Source organism: Grampus griseus, assembly GCF_964374135.1.
Source record: "Grampus griseus genome assembly, chromosome: 9".
In the NCBI taxonomy this organism is placed as follows: domain Eukaryota; kingdom Metazoa; phylum Chordata; class Mammalia; order Artiodactyla; family Delphinidae; genus Grampus; species Grampus griseus.
In genome coordinates this window covers 75968065-75984637 of record NC_139003.1, presented here as the reverse complement: position 1 = coordinate 75984637, position 16573 = coordinate 75968065, and the positions used below count along the sequence as shown (strand labels likewise).

The following is a 16573-nucleotide window of genomic DNA, read 5'->3' as shown; positions in this document are numbered from 1 at the left end:
ATAATAAGTCTACAGACACCCCAAAACACACCACCAGACATGGACCTGCCCACCAGAAAGACAAGATCCAGCCTCATCCACCAGAACACAGGCACTAGTCCCCTCCACCAGGAAGCCTACACAACCCACTGAACCAACTTTAGCCACTGGGGACAGACACCAAAAACAACAGGAACTACGAACCTGCAGCCTGCAAAAAGGACACCCCAAACACAGTAAGATAAGCAAAATGAGAAGACAGAAAAACACACAGCAGATGAAGGAGCAACATAAAAACCCATCAGACCTAACAAATGAAGAGGAAATAGGCAGTCTACCTGAAAAAGAATTCAGAATAATGATAGTAAAGATGATCCAAAATCTTGGAAATAGAATAGACAAAATGCAAGAAACACTTAACAGGACCTAGAAGAACTAAAGATGAAACAAGCAACGATGAACAACACAATAAATGAAACTAAAAATACTCTAGAAGGGATCAATAGCAGAATAACTGAGGCAGAAGAACGGATAAGTGACCTGGAAAATAAAATAGTGGAAATAACTACTGCAGGGCAGAATAAAGAAAACAATGAAAAGAACTGAGGACAGCCTCAGAGACCTCTGGGACAACATTAAACGCACCAACATTCGAATTATAGGGGTTCCAGAAGAAGAAGAGAAAAAGAAAGGGACTGAGAAAATATTTGAAGAGATTATAGTTGAAAATTACCCTAATATGGGAAAGGAAATAGTTAATCAAGTCCAGGAAGCACAGAGAGTCCCATACAGGATAAATCCAAGGAGAAACACGCCAAGACACATATTAATCAAACTGTAAAAAATTAATTACAAAGAAAACATATTAAAATCAGCAAGGGAAAAACAACAAATAACACACAAGGGAATCCCCATAAGGTTAACAGCTGATCTTTCAGCAGAAACTCTGCAAGCCAGAAGGGACTGGCAGGACATGTTTAAAGTGATGAAGGAGAAAAACCTACAACCAAGATTACTCTACCCAGCAAGGAACTCATTCAGATTTAATGGAGAAATTAAAACCTTTACAGACAAGCAAAAGCTGAGAGAGTTCAGCACCACCAAACCAGCTCTACAACAAATGCTAAAGGATCTTCCCTAGGCAAGAAACACAAGAGAAGGAAAAGACCTATAAAAACAAACCCAAAACAATTAAGAGAACATACATATTGATAATTACCTTAAATGTAAATGGATTAAATGCTCCCACCAAAAGACACAGACTGGCTGAATGGATACAAAAACAAGACCCATTTTTTGCTGTCTACAAGAGACCCACTTCAGACCTAGAGACACATACAGACTGAAAGTAAGGGGATGGAAAAAGATATTCCATGCAAATGGAAACCAAAAGAAAGCTGGAGTAGCAATTCTCATATCAGACAAAATAGACTTTAAAATAAAGACTATTAAAAGAGACAAAGAAGGACACTACATAATGATCAAGGGATTGATCCAAGAAGAAGATATAACAACTATATATGCACCAACATAGGAGCACCTCAATACATAAGGCAAATACTAACAGCCATAAAAGGAGAAATCGACAGTAACACAATCATAGTAGGGGAATTTAACATCCCACTTTCACCAATGGACAGATCATCCAAAATTAAAATAAATAAGGAAACACATGCTTTAAATGATACATTAAACAAGATGGACTTAATTGATATTTATAGGACATTCCATCCAAAAACAACAGAATACACATTTTTCTCAAGTGCTCATGGAACATTCTCCAGGATAGATCATACCTTGGGTCACAAATCAAGCCTCGGTAAATTTAAGAAAATTGAAATTGTATCAAGTATCTTTTCCGAGCACAATGCTATGAGACTAGATATCAATTACAGGAAAAGATCTGTGAAAAATACAAACACATGGAGGCTAAACAATACACTACTTAATAACGAAGTGATCACTGAAGAAATCAAAGAGGAAATCAAAAAATACCTAGAAACAAATGACAATGGAGACACGACAACCCAAAACCTATGGGATGCAGCAAATGCAGTTCTAAGGGGGAAGTTTATAGCAATACAATCCTACCTTAAGAAACAGGAAACATCTTGAATAAACAACCTAACCTTGCACCTAAAGCAATTAGAGAAAGAAGAACAAAAAAACCCAAAGTTAGCAGAAGGAAAGAAATCATAAAGATCAGATCAGAAATAAATGAAAAAGAAATGAAGGAAATGATAGCAAAGATCAACAAAACTAAAAGCTGGTTCGTTGAGAAGATAAACAAAATTGATAAACCATTAGCCAGACTCATCAAGAAAAAAAGGGAGAAGACTTAAATCAATAGAATTAGAAATGAAAAAGGAGGAGTAACAACTAACACTGCAGAAATACAAAAAAACATGAGAGATTACTACAAGCAACTCTATGCCAATAAAATGGACAACCTGGAAGAAATGGACAAATTCTTAGAAAGGCACAACCTGCCAAGACTGAATCAGGAAGAAACAGAAAATATAAACAGACCAATCACAAGCACTGAAATTGAAACTGTGATTAAAAACCTTCCAACAAACAAAAGCCCAGGACCAGATGGCTTCACAGGCGAATTCTATCAAACATTTAGAGAAGAGCTAACACCTATCCTTCTCAAACTCTTCCAAAATATAGCAGAGGGAGGAACACTCCCAAACTCATTCTACGAGGCCACCATCACCCTGATGTCAAAACCAGACAAAGACGTCACAAAGAAAGAAAACTACAGGGCAATATCACTGATGAACATAGATGCAAAAATCCCCAACAAAATACTAGCAAACAGAATCCAACAGCATATTAAACGGATCATACACCATGATCAAGTGGGGTTTATTCCAGGAATGCAAGGATTCTTCAATATACGCAAATCAATCAACGTGATACACCATATTAACAAACTGAAGGAGAAAAACCATATGGTCATCTCAATAGATGCAGAGAAAGCTTTCAACAAAATTCAACACCCATTTATGATAAAAACCCTGCAGGAAGTAGGTAGAGAGGGAACTTTCCTCAACATAATAAAGGCCATATACGACAAACCCACAGCCAACATCGTCCTCAATGGTGAAAATCTGAAACCATTTCCACTAAGATCAGGAACAAGACAAGGTTGCCCACACTCACCACTCTTATTCAACATAGTTTTGGAAGATTTAGCCACAGCAATCAGAGAATAAAAGGAAATAAAAGGAATCCAAATCGGAAAAGAAGAGGTAAAGCTGTCACTGTTTGCAGATGACATGATACTATACATAGAGAATCGTAAAGATGCTACCAGAAAAGTACTAGAGCTAATCAATGAATTTGGTAAAGTAGCAGGATACAAAATTAAAGCACAGAAATCTCTTGCATTCCTATACACTAATGATGAAAAATCTGAAAGTGAAATCAAGAAAACACTCCCATTTACCATTGCAACAAAAAGAATATCTAGGAATAAACCTACCTAAGGAGACAAAAGACCTGTATGCAGAAAATTATAAGACACTGATGAAAGAAATTAAAGATGATACAAATAGATGGAGAGATATACCATGTTCTTGGATTGGAAGAATCAACATTGTGAAAATGACTCTACTACCCAAAGCAATATACAGATTCAATGCAATCCCTATCAAACTACCACTGGCATTTTTCACAGAACTAGAACAAAAAATTAACAATTTGTATGGAAACACAAAAGACCCCGAATAGCCAAAGCAATCTTGAGAACATAAAACGGAGCTGGAGGAATCAGGATCCCGCACTTCAGACTATACTACAAAGCTACAGTAATCAAGACAGTATGGTACTCGCACAAAAACAGAAAAATAGCTCAATGGAACGGGATAGAGAGCCCAGAGATAAACCCACGCACATATGGTCACCTTATCTTTGATAAAGGAGGCAGGAATGTACAGTGGAGAAAGGACAACCTCTTCAATAAGTGGTGCTGGGAAAACTGGACAGGTACATGTAAAAGTATGAGATTAGATCACTCCCTGACACCATACACAAAAATAAGCTCAAAATGGATTAAAGACCTAAATGTAAGGCCAGAAACTATCAAACTCTTAGAGGAAAACATAGGAGAACACTCTATGACATAAATCACAGCAAGATCCTTTTTCACCCACCTCCTAGAGAAATGGAAATAAAAACAAAAATAAACAAATGCGACCTAATGAAACTGCAAAGCTTTTGCACAGCAAAGGACACCATAAACAAGACCAAAAGACAACCCTCAGAATGGGAGAAAATATTTGCAAATGAAGCAACTGACAAAGGATTAATCTCCAAAATTTACAAGCAGCTCATGCAGTTCAATAACAAAAAAAACAAACAACCCAATCCAAAAATGGGCAGAAGACCTAAATAGACATTTCTCCAAAGAAGATATACAGAGTGCCAACAAACACATGAAAGAATCCTCAACATCATTAATCATTAGAGAAATGCAAATCAAAACTACAATGAGATATCATCTCACACCAGTCAGAATGGCCATCATCAAAAAGTCTAGAAACAGTAAATGCTGGAGAGGGGGGGAGAAAAGGGAATACTCTTGCACTGCTGGTGGGAATGTGAATTGGTACAGCCACTATGGAGAACAGTATGGAGGTTCCTTAAAAAACTACAAATAGAACTACCATATGACCCAGCAATCCCACTACTGGGCATATACCCTGAGAAAACCGTAATTCAAAAAGACTCATGTACCAAAATGTTCATTGCAACTCTATTTACCATAGCCAGGAGATGGAAACAACCTAAGTGTCCATCATCGGATGAATGGATAAAGAAGATGTGGCACATATATACAATGGAATATTACTCAGCCATAAAAAGAAACGAAATTGAGCTATTTGTAATGAGGTGGATGGACCTAGAGTCTGTCATACAGAGTGAAGTAAGTCAGAAAGAGAAAGACAAATACCGTATGCTAACACATATATATGGAATTTAAGAAAAAAAAATGTCATGAAGAACCTAGGAGTAAGATAGGAATAAAGACACAGACCTATTAGAGAATGGACTTGAGGATATGGGGACAGGGAAGGGTAAACTGTGACAACGTGAGAGAGTGGCATGGACATATATACACTACCAAACGTAAAATAGATAGCTAGGGGGAAGCAGCCGCATAGAACAGGGAGATCAGCTAGGTGCTTTGTGACCACCTAGAGGGGTGGGATACGGAGGTTGGGAGGGATGGAGACGCAAAAGGGAAGAGATATGGGAACATATGTATACGTACAACTGATTCACTTTGTTATAAAGCAGAAACTAACACACCATTGTAAAGCAATTATACTCCAATAAAGATGTAAAAAAAAAAAAAAGAAGTGATTAGCTTTGAATAAGAGAAGGAACATCTCTAGGATTGTAGGAAAGGAGTTTAGGATGAGCTCAGATGAGCACATAAGCAGGGGCGGGGGGCAGCAGGCTGCTGAGGAAGTTAATGCTTAAAAGTCTCTGTAAAGGTAATTTGTTGACAAAGTAGAAGGAATAGCTATCAAGAGTCTGAGGAGGTCCCTGAAGGCATGTTGCTTAGGAAATGACAGACTCATTCATTGCAAACCTATAGTGTATAATCTATGACTTTCAAAAAAGTTACTTGGGGTTGAATTTCACCTTTTGTTTGCTTAAGCAACAATAAAAAGAAGTGAATTCAACCATTTTGATTCCTATTTTAAATTTAATAAAAATAAAATATCTGATAATATCAGATTTTCCTACCAAATGAATACGGAAAGGGTAGGAGAACACTGGTCACTTATTGCATCCTACCATTAGGTATAAGCCACCTATCCTAGGACTATCTAATTTCTAAATCCTTCCCTCAATTTATTACTTTATAAAAGTGTAGTTGTGATGACGAGAGAGGTAGGAAAGCCCTAAAAGCAGAGGGTTTCAGGTTTATTTTCATTTTTACCCATTGCAAGAGACAGACTGCTTATACTATACCTACTAGGACCTTTTCAAATAACACAGTTATTTATAACATTATATATGAGGCACTGTTGTATCACATATTTCCCTGCAATTGGTCTACAATGGTAAAGCAGCATGGGTTCTTCTGAGACTCTTGTGAAAATTTATTACAGGCTCAAGATCAAGAGTGTGCTCAACAGAGAATGATTCCACAGCAGATGGCTCTTTGGAAAAGGAAAAGAGAGAAAAGACTGCAGTATCATGTGAAAATGGGCTCTTGTTCAACAAAAATGAGCTTATCCAATTATAATGGAAATAGAGAAAGGAGTAACAAAGGCTGTAATAGCCTTATGTCTTGCTACACCAGGTTGAACCATCACAGACTAAAATTCAGCATAAATGTAACCTGGTAAGAAACATAAAAGACACAGGAAGAAAACATTAGTGATACTCTCACTGCTGAAGTTACATATCTTTTTTTACCCTAGGTTTGCTAATATAATACTGCTGCAGTGGCTACAATTATTTGATTATATATAATAATAATATTCACAAGTCTGAAAGATGGCCCATAGAAACTCCACTTTCCTAATCCTGTTATTCCCAATTTCATTCAATTAACAATTATGTTACATGTCTTCACCAGGTCTGTCCACTTAAGGTGCAGTTGTTATAACAAAGGTATTATGCTCTGGAATTTAATTTACTATGGTTATATTTAATATAAGATAGATATTCTTTATGAAACAGAAACAGACTCACAGACATAAGAGAACAGACTAGTGGTTGCCAAGTGGGGGTGAGGGTGGGGAAGGGAAGGATTGGGAGTTTGGGGTTAGCAGATGCAAACTATTATATATAGGAGGGATAAACAACAACGTCCTCCTGTATAGCACAGGGAACTATATTCAATACCCTGTGATAAACCATAACGGAAAAGGATATGAAAAAGAATGTATATATATGTATAACAATCACTTTGCTGTAGAGCAGAAATTAACACAACATTGTAAATCAACTATACTTCAATTAAATAAATTTTTTAAATATATATATATAAATATATATATAATGTAGATATTCTTAAATTAGGTAGGTATTATAAGACTAGGTTGATATATTTCAGGTAATTTTGGGGGAGGAATAGCTTGCTTGAAAAACAGTGTTTCCTACTGAGTTTAGATTTTACCTCCAACAATTTCAGGTCAAGAAAAACCTTTACCTTACATGTGTCTGTATGTATCAGTTGCATGTATATTAAGGCTAACCAATGCATCCTTAAGTAAGAGGCCATATCACTTTCTCTAGTGCTTAAAACACTTTGCCCAGAAACATGAAAACAGGCCAATTTCCAAGAAACAGTTTCAGAGAAACAAAAAATGTAAAACAATGGAACTTATGATATCCCTTTCCATACCTTTCAGCAATAGACTGCCACTATGAAACACAATTTAAAATAAGTTTAAAAGATATCTAGAAAGACTACTTGCTAGCTATTATGGTTTCAATATAAATCTTAATATATTAAAGAATTTTTTATATCCCAATCCTCTTCACTGAAATAAAATTGTTGCCCTAAGAAATCCTACTCAACAAATAAGGCAACAATTCTCTTTTCCTGCTTTTTATTATTTCTTGTTACGATGGATAAAGACAAATAATAATATCTGACATTTTTGAGCACCTACTATTTGCCAGATATGTTTCAAAATGCTTTGACTAAGCAAGACCGAGAAATTGGTCCATCTTTCCTAATATTTGCAGTTTAGATCAATCTGATTATACTAAGTGATTTGATTCATATTTTGTCTTAATCCCTCATTGATTTGTTAATTATGAGCAAGTTTCATGGGCAGTTGCAATAATTTAGTAAATTGCAAGAGTTAACTAAGAGTTTTATACAAAGACACGTTAGAAAAAAACGACTATAATGTAAGCTCCTCCATCCCTTGTCTCTCTTGACCACTACCATATTCCCTATGCCTAGGACAGTGCTCAATACAAAGGACATGCTCACGAAGGTCTGCTGAACGAAAGGAAGGAATGGATGTATCACAAATGTGCAAACTCCTGCAAGCTATAAAGGTTATGCAGGTTCCTTGTTTCTTTCTCTGTCACTGCATATTCTGGGCAAGGGAATTAGATATACATCAAATAAAAGAGAAGGGAATTACTCAATGACAAGTCATTAAATGTGAGAGGGCCTTTCACATTTGAATTTCAAAGCATAATCCCTTTGGTTTTACTATTGTTGAGGCTTGTCATTTGTCTACCACAGCTTATCACTAACAAATTAAAGGCACAGAATTCCCATCTACTGTTGTAGATACTGGTCTGGGGAAAAAAAAAAAATCTTGCTGAACAATAAGGACATCTGCTGGTTAAAATGCAACACTTCTATCCTTAAAATACTGCATCTAGATGGACAAGATTTGGGTAATAAAGTTTAGAATAAGTCCAAACTTGTGCCATCTTGTTAAAATAACCTCCTTCTACTAAAGTAATAATAAAGGTAACATTTGTTTGTTTCATTCCAGAGTTGCCCGAGTAGTGACACTATCTGAAAAAAGACTGAGCTCTCCTGCCAAAAAATAAAAATGGCTAGGTTTCTGATCTCCTGGCTTAAGACACAATTATCTTTGAACTCAACAAACATCTAAGTGTCTGCTAAGTTAAGGTAGCGTACCAGATGCTGGCAAACTGAAGCTATAAGACACGGCAGAGGCAGCAGATGGTCCAGCCTTAGGGGAATGGGGTTAAACTCAGTTAACATCAGCAAGAGACTGAGCCTAATACTTACCAGCACTGTGCTCTCACCATTTTATAAACATTATAGACCAGTTGCTTTCTACAAACACACTCTTTCCCACACTACCTGAACAAATGCCTTCCTACCTCCCGCCCCCTACTCTGGTAATTTGTCACCTTTCCAGTCCCTGCTCAAGTGTCTTCTCAGAAAACCCAGCTCTGAACTCCCTACATAAAGTTCACCTTCAGAGTTTAGAACTTACCACACTGGCAAATTACCGGTTGATTTACCAATATATGGTCCCTCTCCCTTCTAGGCCAGACTATAAAGGAAGAGATATTTGAATCTGGGTTCAAACATTCTCCCAATTTTAGTAAAGTAACTTAACTGTTTCTGTTTCATTTTGCCCACAAAATTTTCAAGGACAGAATGAAAACTTCCATCCTCACTTGCTGGGAAGATCTGAAGTCTTAGTTCTCCATTCTCCTAACTGGAAGAAGAACCAATTTTTGCTAATGTTCCATGAATAGGCCTCAGTAAAGCTCTACTGCAAAAGAAAATTAAGTGAAGAGGTAACCAGGCTGAAAGATTAAAAAAGGTGTAGGGATGAGACACTGACATGAAATGGAGAGCAGGAAAGGGGTTACGAGATGGAGTGCCGTAAGTCCCAGACAAAAGCCTGGAGGAGGAATCTCAGACAGAAGAGGACTTGGAAGAGCCTGATGTGTTGGCCTAACTAGGGACAGTTTGCTCATTCCTCTATTAGCACAGGAATCCCCATCAGCTTGCCGGAAATTCTGGCAGGGCTTCCAGTGCATACACATCAGTTGTATTAATAGGACTCAAAGACTGTGTAGAAAGAAAATGGGCTACTCAATAATTATATTTTTCATTTACTTTGAACAGAAGTCCTTGGAAACATCTCTTTATTCTGAATCATGACATCCAGGACATGAGACAATCATTAAACAATAAAACCAGCCTCTCAGTATTTGAAACACTTTTATATTAACATATCAACCTTTCAAAAAAGGAAGGTCATTTCATCAATATTCTATTGCTGATGAGGTTCATGAAAGTGTTATAAAAAATCTGGAGTCCAACAGAGCTAATCATAACTAGCAAATGCAGTAAATACCATAACTGTGCTATACTTTTATAATACCTTCTATTTATGAAAGAACTATTTTTCACTTTTTTCTACAAAATAATTACTAATTAGGTAAATCCTAGGATAATATTAAAAATCTCATGCATTCCCTAGGTACATACTAAGTAGTGAGGTAGGAAACACCGAGAATTATAATTGCAGAAAGTTGCTCTAGGTTTAAACTTTGGATAGTCTTACATTGATAATACATGTTAAAGATATAGAGGTGTTACTATTATAGGTTTACTTTTAAAATTATGTATTAAAACTAATACTAAAATATACTTGTTTTCCCCAAGTAAACACCAATTGACCTTGGGAAAAGGTAATTATGAAAGAAACTCACCCAGAAAGGAAGAATTAATTATGAGGATGCACTTGACTTTTTTTAGGGAATTAACAGCAAAGTGCAGACTAACCTAAGATTTTTCAGAAGAGAATGGGTAGCAACTGTAATTTAGATAACACTCTCTTATGCCTCAGTGAAAAAGAATCCTACAGGGTAATGCTTTGTGGAAAATGTAGCTAATTAAGAACCAATTCCTCATAAATGGTAATGTTAACAACTTTACCTATGTAACTATTATATCATTAGAACTCCACTTTGAGTAATTTAATTGCTTTTCTGGTTCACGGGTTTATTAGTTTCCGTATTTAAGTGCTTACTACATATGACAGGCTCTGTGCAAAGCATGTTGCCTACATTATTCTGGGAGATAGATTTTAGCATCCCCACTTTTCAAAAGCAAACGAAGCTTAAAGATGCGAAGTACCATACCCACCGCTAAGCAATAAAGTCAAGATTCACACTCGGGTCTGAGTTCAACATCTATACCACAACACTCTCCTGCCTCGTGGTGTTGGTTACCTATTATTTATATACTCATTTAAAAACTGAACGATATATGCCATAACCACAGTGGGATGCAGCGATTACCACAAACTGGTAATAAAGTTAGATGCAATAAAATGCTGCTCTTGACAGTTATTTTTGAAAATTGGTCAAATGTGTCCTTCTTCCAGTTCAGTAAAGACTCTGGAAACTGGTTGTAATAATTTTTCATTATAAAAAGACTGTTGCCGAAGTGTACTTTTTGAGCTGCAGAAGGGTAGTTCAGAGCATAGGCTCTGGAGCTGAGGCTTTCATTCTGACTCTACCATTTATTTGCTGTTTCCTTGGACACATTCCTTCACTTTTTTGGTTCTTGTCTAAAATGGGAATCATTTGTAATAACTATACTGAAGCTTTGGCACTTGTGAACATTAAATGTGTTTAATATACGTAAAGCATTTAAATGACACATAAGCACTCAAAAAATGTTAGCTAACCTTGTCCAAATCCAGGCCCTTTTATATTTTCTTCTTTTTAAATAGACCTTATTTGGGGGGACAGTTTAAGATTCACAGCAAAATTGAGGGGAAGACACAGAGACTTCCCACATCGTCGCTGCCCTACACATGAACATTATCAACATACCCCACCGCAGTGGTACATTTATTTGCAAATGATGAACCAACACTGATATATCATTAACAACCAAAGTCCGTGGGTTACATTAGGGTTCACTATCTGTGTTGTACATTGTATGGGTTTTGATAAACGTATAATGCCATGTATCTACCATTACAGCATTATACAAAATCATTTCGCTGCCTTAAAAAATCCTCTGTGCTCCACCTATTTCTCTTCCTCTGGCCTCAAACCCTGGCAACTACTGGTCTTTTTACTATCTCCATAGTTTTGCCCTTTCCATAAAGTCAGATAGTTGGAATCATTCAGTAGTTAGCCTTTTCAGATAGACTTCTTTCACTTAGTGGCATGCATTTAAGATTCCTCCACATCTTTTCACGGCTCGACAGCTCAATTCTTTTTAGCACTGAATACTCGATTGTATGGATGTACCACAGTTTATCCATTTACCTATTGAAGCACATCTTGGTTGCTTCTAAGTTTTGGCAATTACAATGAAGTTGGTATAAATCTCTCTGTGCAGCTTTTTATGTGGAGGTAAGGTTTCAACTATTTGGGGTAAATATCAAGGAGCAATTAATGGATCACATGGTAAGAATATGCTTAGCTCTGTAAGAAACCACCAAACTGTCTTCCAAAGTGGTTGTACCATTCTGCATTCCCTCTATCAATGAATGAGAGTTCCTATTGCTCCAAAGCGTCATCGGCCCTTGGTGTTGTCAGCGTTTGGGATTTTAGCACTTCTAATTGGTGTGTGATGGTATTTCGTTTTACACTCTCTTTTATGAAATGCAACATTTATGAGTGAGACAGTTACCCCAAAGAATAGATAATGTGGACTACTGGTGAAAACTGTGTACATTTGGCTTAAAATCGAAACAAATATTTATCTAACTAAACCCATTTCAGTGTGTACTTTTTCCCCTTTCTTCAATGAATTAGTGTCACTTCCACGAAGTCTTCCAACAACATTTTGTATTCAAAAGAAACCGGGGTTGCAAAAAACATTTTTTTTAAAGCCAAAAGAGAGGAAAAGAAATCACTAAGCATTATCAACTTCATTAATTAAGATCAATTCAAGACGTAGTATACACACTCTTGACGGTCTTCATTTGACCTTTACAACCGATGCTCACTACACTCCCATTGTGACAATGTAGTGTTAAGTCTACACATAGTTGCTGGATGCAAGAACATTTGTCTAATCTAATTTCTAAACTCCTCTCATCCCACTAGCAAAAGAAAAGCAGCGTACAATAAATCAATTTTATAAACAAGTGAAATGAATCCTAAGAAGAGTTGTAACAGGGTTCTGACCACTAAAATCTTCGGAACTCTTTGGGAGATTGGGATTGACATATACACACTACTTTAAATAAAAGAGCTACGTAACGAGAACCTACTGTATAGCTCAGGGAACTCTATTCCCAACTCTGTAATGACCTATATGGGAACAGACTCTAAAAAAGAGTGGATACATGTACATGTATAACTGACTCGCTGTACAGCAGAAACTAACACAACATTGTAAATCAACTATACTCCAGTAAAAAAAATTAATTAAAAAAATTTTCAGGACTCTTTCAAAACAAAAATCTCTGCAGGAGTCTCTGGAAGCTTAAAGACTCTCTGGGGGCGGGGCCGAGTATTGGTCTTCCCTGAAAGCTCCCCAGCCTAGCTGAAGAGCATCCACTTTAGAAAAGCCGTGTTTTATAAGGCGTACTGTGCACTACAGAACAGCATATTCACACAGGATACATTTCACCAAGAATTGCATCATACGCCCAACGGGTAACACCTCTACGCGCCTACGGCAAGGCAGACCAAGTCAGAAGAGCCAGACATACAATTCCCGGTTATCGTCTGCACCCAGACCCCGCTTTCTAACAGTTCCACACGCGAGGCTCCCTCCGCTCCGAGGCCCAGAATAATTACGAAAGTCGGCTGGCGAGGCCCAACTGTCGCCGAGCCAGGAAAACCACAGTTGCGCCAAAGAAAGAAGGTCCTCCTTCATGGCAGCAGTCAGTACCTATTTCCTTGTAGGAGGAGGAGAAAAGAGCAGACAACGAACAACTCCCACTCAGACGGGTCTCGAAGCTCAAATAACCAAGGACCTTTTTTCGCGCTCCGACTTGGCCGGAAGTGACGCCACGGCCAGCGCGCAGGGCCGCCCCCAGGGAGAGGAGGCCGGGCGGGGGAGCGCGCGGGGGCTGGGGGCGGGGCGCGGCCGTAGCTCCGTTTCCGGTGGCTTGTCGCGCTCGCTCACTCCAGCTGCAGCCACTCTTGCCCGTGGCTGCTTCCTCCATCCTGGTATTTTTTGGAGCCTCCATCCTGGTTCTTCCAAAGTGCCCGGACCCAAAACAGGAAGTAAGTGCGATGGAAGCTTCAGGTCCCAGGCGCCGCTAGGGCCGCTCCGCCCAGTGGAGCCTGTCCGGCCCCCTTGCTGCCCGCCTGCTCTCGCCGGCCGGCGCCAGCTGCCGGCGCTCGGGCACCGCGGGCGGGGTGGGAGTTGGGCCTTCGTGACGCTGAAGCTGCAGTCCCCGCACGCTCACGCCAGGGCCTCCCTCTCGGGGCCGGGCCTGTGGCGGTGGCGTGGGCTGCAGAGCAGGGTAGCGAGCAGCCGCCGAGGCACAGCTAGCGATCCGGCGGGGGCGGAAAATGGCGGCGGCTTCGTAGGAGCTAAATGGCGCCGGGACCCCTGGGGGTGGGGTGGGGTGGGCCGGGAGATTGGCGAGAGAATCGGGCCCGGGAACCCCGAGAGTAAGGAAGCCTTCCTTGCTTTTTCGTAGGGTTTCTTTTTTACGTTTTTGTTACCTTTTCGTTTTTATTTGGTACAGTGAAGGAGAGGTGAGCTTGGATGGGATCGAGAGAGTTGGGGCTTGTCTCGCGCCACCCCACCGCACCCCCTATTTTTTCCTCTTACCTTTTCGCCTCTTCGACTCTTCTCCCACCTTTTGGGGTTCACTCTCGCTCAGCTGTTCATGGCCTAAGCGGAAGGGATCGGGGTTGCTGACCGAACCATCACTGTCAGCCTGAGTCTCTTTTAAAAGGGAAACATAGGAGCTGAAGTGCGGGGAGACAGCCCTAACCCGGCAGAGAACAGGAAAATGAGCCTGCAACATAGGGATTGTCGTGTTTTGACGAGTTCCGAGGAAGTTTTAAAATTTTTTAATTTTCTTCGTCCTTTAAAACAGACTTTGAGAATCTTTAGGGAATCTGCGGCATAGGTTTGAGGGTAGAAGTGGCCAATTCTATGCAGTTGAATGGTACAGCATGTGTTTTTAGAATAAAAATTCGGTGTAGATAAGGAGAGGTGATTAATCTGTGAAATGTAAAAGTCAGGGCTCCCTTTCCCTGATTGAATTTGGAAATTCACATTCAATGGTTATTTTCTCGTAACTTGATTGATCGTTGTGCACCTTCTTTCTGACCGTAGGTGAGGCTGCTTGTTGGGACATTTGACAAAAAGCGTATTCTGTAGGATTACTTCCTAATGTTCAGTATTTTAAACTTACAGTAATACCGTTTGGAAGTATTTTATCTTTTATCGATTTTACCTTTATTTTGATTTCCCGAAGACAACCATTTATAGCTTTTAAGCTCCAGTTCAAGTAAGACATTCTTGCATTGTGTTGAAAGTTTACAGAGAGAAACACTATTTTTCAGGGAAGGATTTTCATATTTTTCCATTACTTCAGATTTTTTTTCTTTGAGCTGCTCTTAAACTTGTGTTTCAAATAACTTTGTGTGTCACTGCATTTTTTTCTATTTATTTATTTAGTAATTTGAATAATTTACCAGCATTTAAACGTTTAAAGACCGTGCTGATAATACACCAAAAACTTATCTTTTTACTGTTATGCTGTAGTGGTGGTAAGATACATTTATTAGGTTAAGATTTAGAGACTTAGTTAAGGTTCAGGGAGAAATTAAGTGTATGTTCCTTACCGTTACAAAAATTGTCAATCTGACTAAAATTTGGTGTGAGAATAAAGTTTTTTTCCCTTCATTCACAAGGGACAAAAACTAGCCTGATCATTTCTGGGGAAAAAATTACGTGTTAGTTATGAAGAAAAAATATTTCATGTTTTATGATAATCTTATTTTAACTCCCATATACTAAGTAAGTACTTTATGTGCCACCAAAAAAGCTAATTTTTTTTTTTTTTTTTTTTTTACTATTTTAGTTGATAGGCTCACCCCAAAATATGCTTTTTGGGACTGATCTAGAACCTGCATATTCTCCGTGAATCTCTTTAATTGATTGCAGTTGAGCTAGATGGTGGAGCCAAAATGCTATTGCCCTGTCTTCATCAACAGTTAATCAGTAAGTACTGGGCATTGCATACTTATATAGAACTTTAAGTCCACACTTTGAGCAGTTCCATGAATAAATATATGCTATATAAACATTTTTCTCTGGGTGTTCAGGTTTTAGAAGTATTTTGAGGGGAAGCAGTCACGGGAAATGGTTATTGGTAGAGAATTATACCCCGAAAGAAGGTAGTTGTCTTCTTTAGTTGTTTTTTTTCTTTCTTTTTCCCAAGTTCTCTTCTTTTTACAGGCTTTTTTTAAGATGTAGAAAAGTTACCTCATTTCAGCCCAAGGCAGCGGGAGAGATAAGTGTATTTGTAAGGTTAGCTAGATGTTACTAGTTAATATTGAAATAAAAACAAAACTAGTCCTTACTTTTCCCACATAATATTTATCTTTCTGCTCACTTATCTCTCCAACAACTACAGATCCTAATTTTTATTAATGTTGTAATAAGCTTGTATGTCCTGAAAATAACATCTCATTATTTTAAACAGTTGTTGTTTTCATGCTCCATTGAGAACACTGACTTAGGTTAACACTTGTGAGGATGAGTAAGATAATGTGAAACAAGTGTCCCTAGGAATATACAGCCTGGCACATAGCTGTTAAAATATTGAGGGGGGGTGGGAACTGTGTTTTGTTGTAAAGACATCAAAACTTTGAAAAGATTAGGAAGAGTTCCAGTTTTTTAATATCATATATAGAGGCTGTCTATATAACACTATTTAACCTGCCTCGTCAAAATGGAGTTTTCTTTTTTAATCGTTTTCTCTTACCACCATCATTTTTAGCACCTTTTTTTTCCCCCTCATATAAGAAGATTCCTTAGGAATTGGTATGCTTCTAAATGCTTTGCAAATTCAGCTCCAAAGCCTTTTCTGTCCTTAAATGCTACGCAGTGACCTGAGAAAGTGATAAACCTATTGCCAAGGGCATTAAATATAAAATA

At 38.2% G+C, this 16573-nt stretch overlaps 1 protein-coding gene and 1 long non-coding RNA gene across 2 annotated transcripts in view; one reads left to right on the top strand and one right to left on the bottom strand.

Moving 5' to 3' along the window:
* LOC309827058 overlaps positions 1–13448 on the bottom strand; it is a 76859-nt gene extending 63411 nt beyond the window's left edge. The window contains exon 1 of the long non-coding RNA XR_014297168.1: positions 13337–13448. This is a non-coding gene — a long non-coding RNA (uncharacterized lncRNA). The remainder of the gene's footprint in view (positions 1–13336) is intronic.
* Positions 13449–13540: 92 nt separating this feature from the next.
* The window catches only part of DMTF1 (cyclin D binding myb like transcription factor 1), a 42868-nt gene continuing 39835 nt past the window's right edge, over positions 13541–16573 (top strand). Inside the window, exons 1-2 of the mRNA XM_082661550.1 lie at positions 13541–13674; positions 15495–15634. The gene's annotated coding sequence lies outside the window, so the exon portion shown is untranslated. The remainder of the gene's footprint in view (positions 13675–15494; positions 15635–16573) is intronic.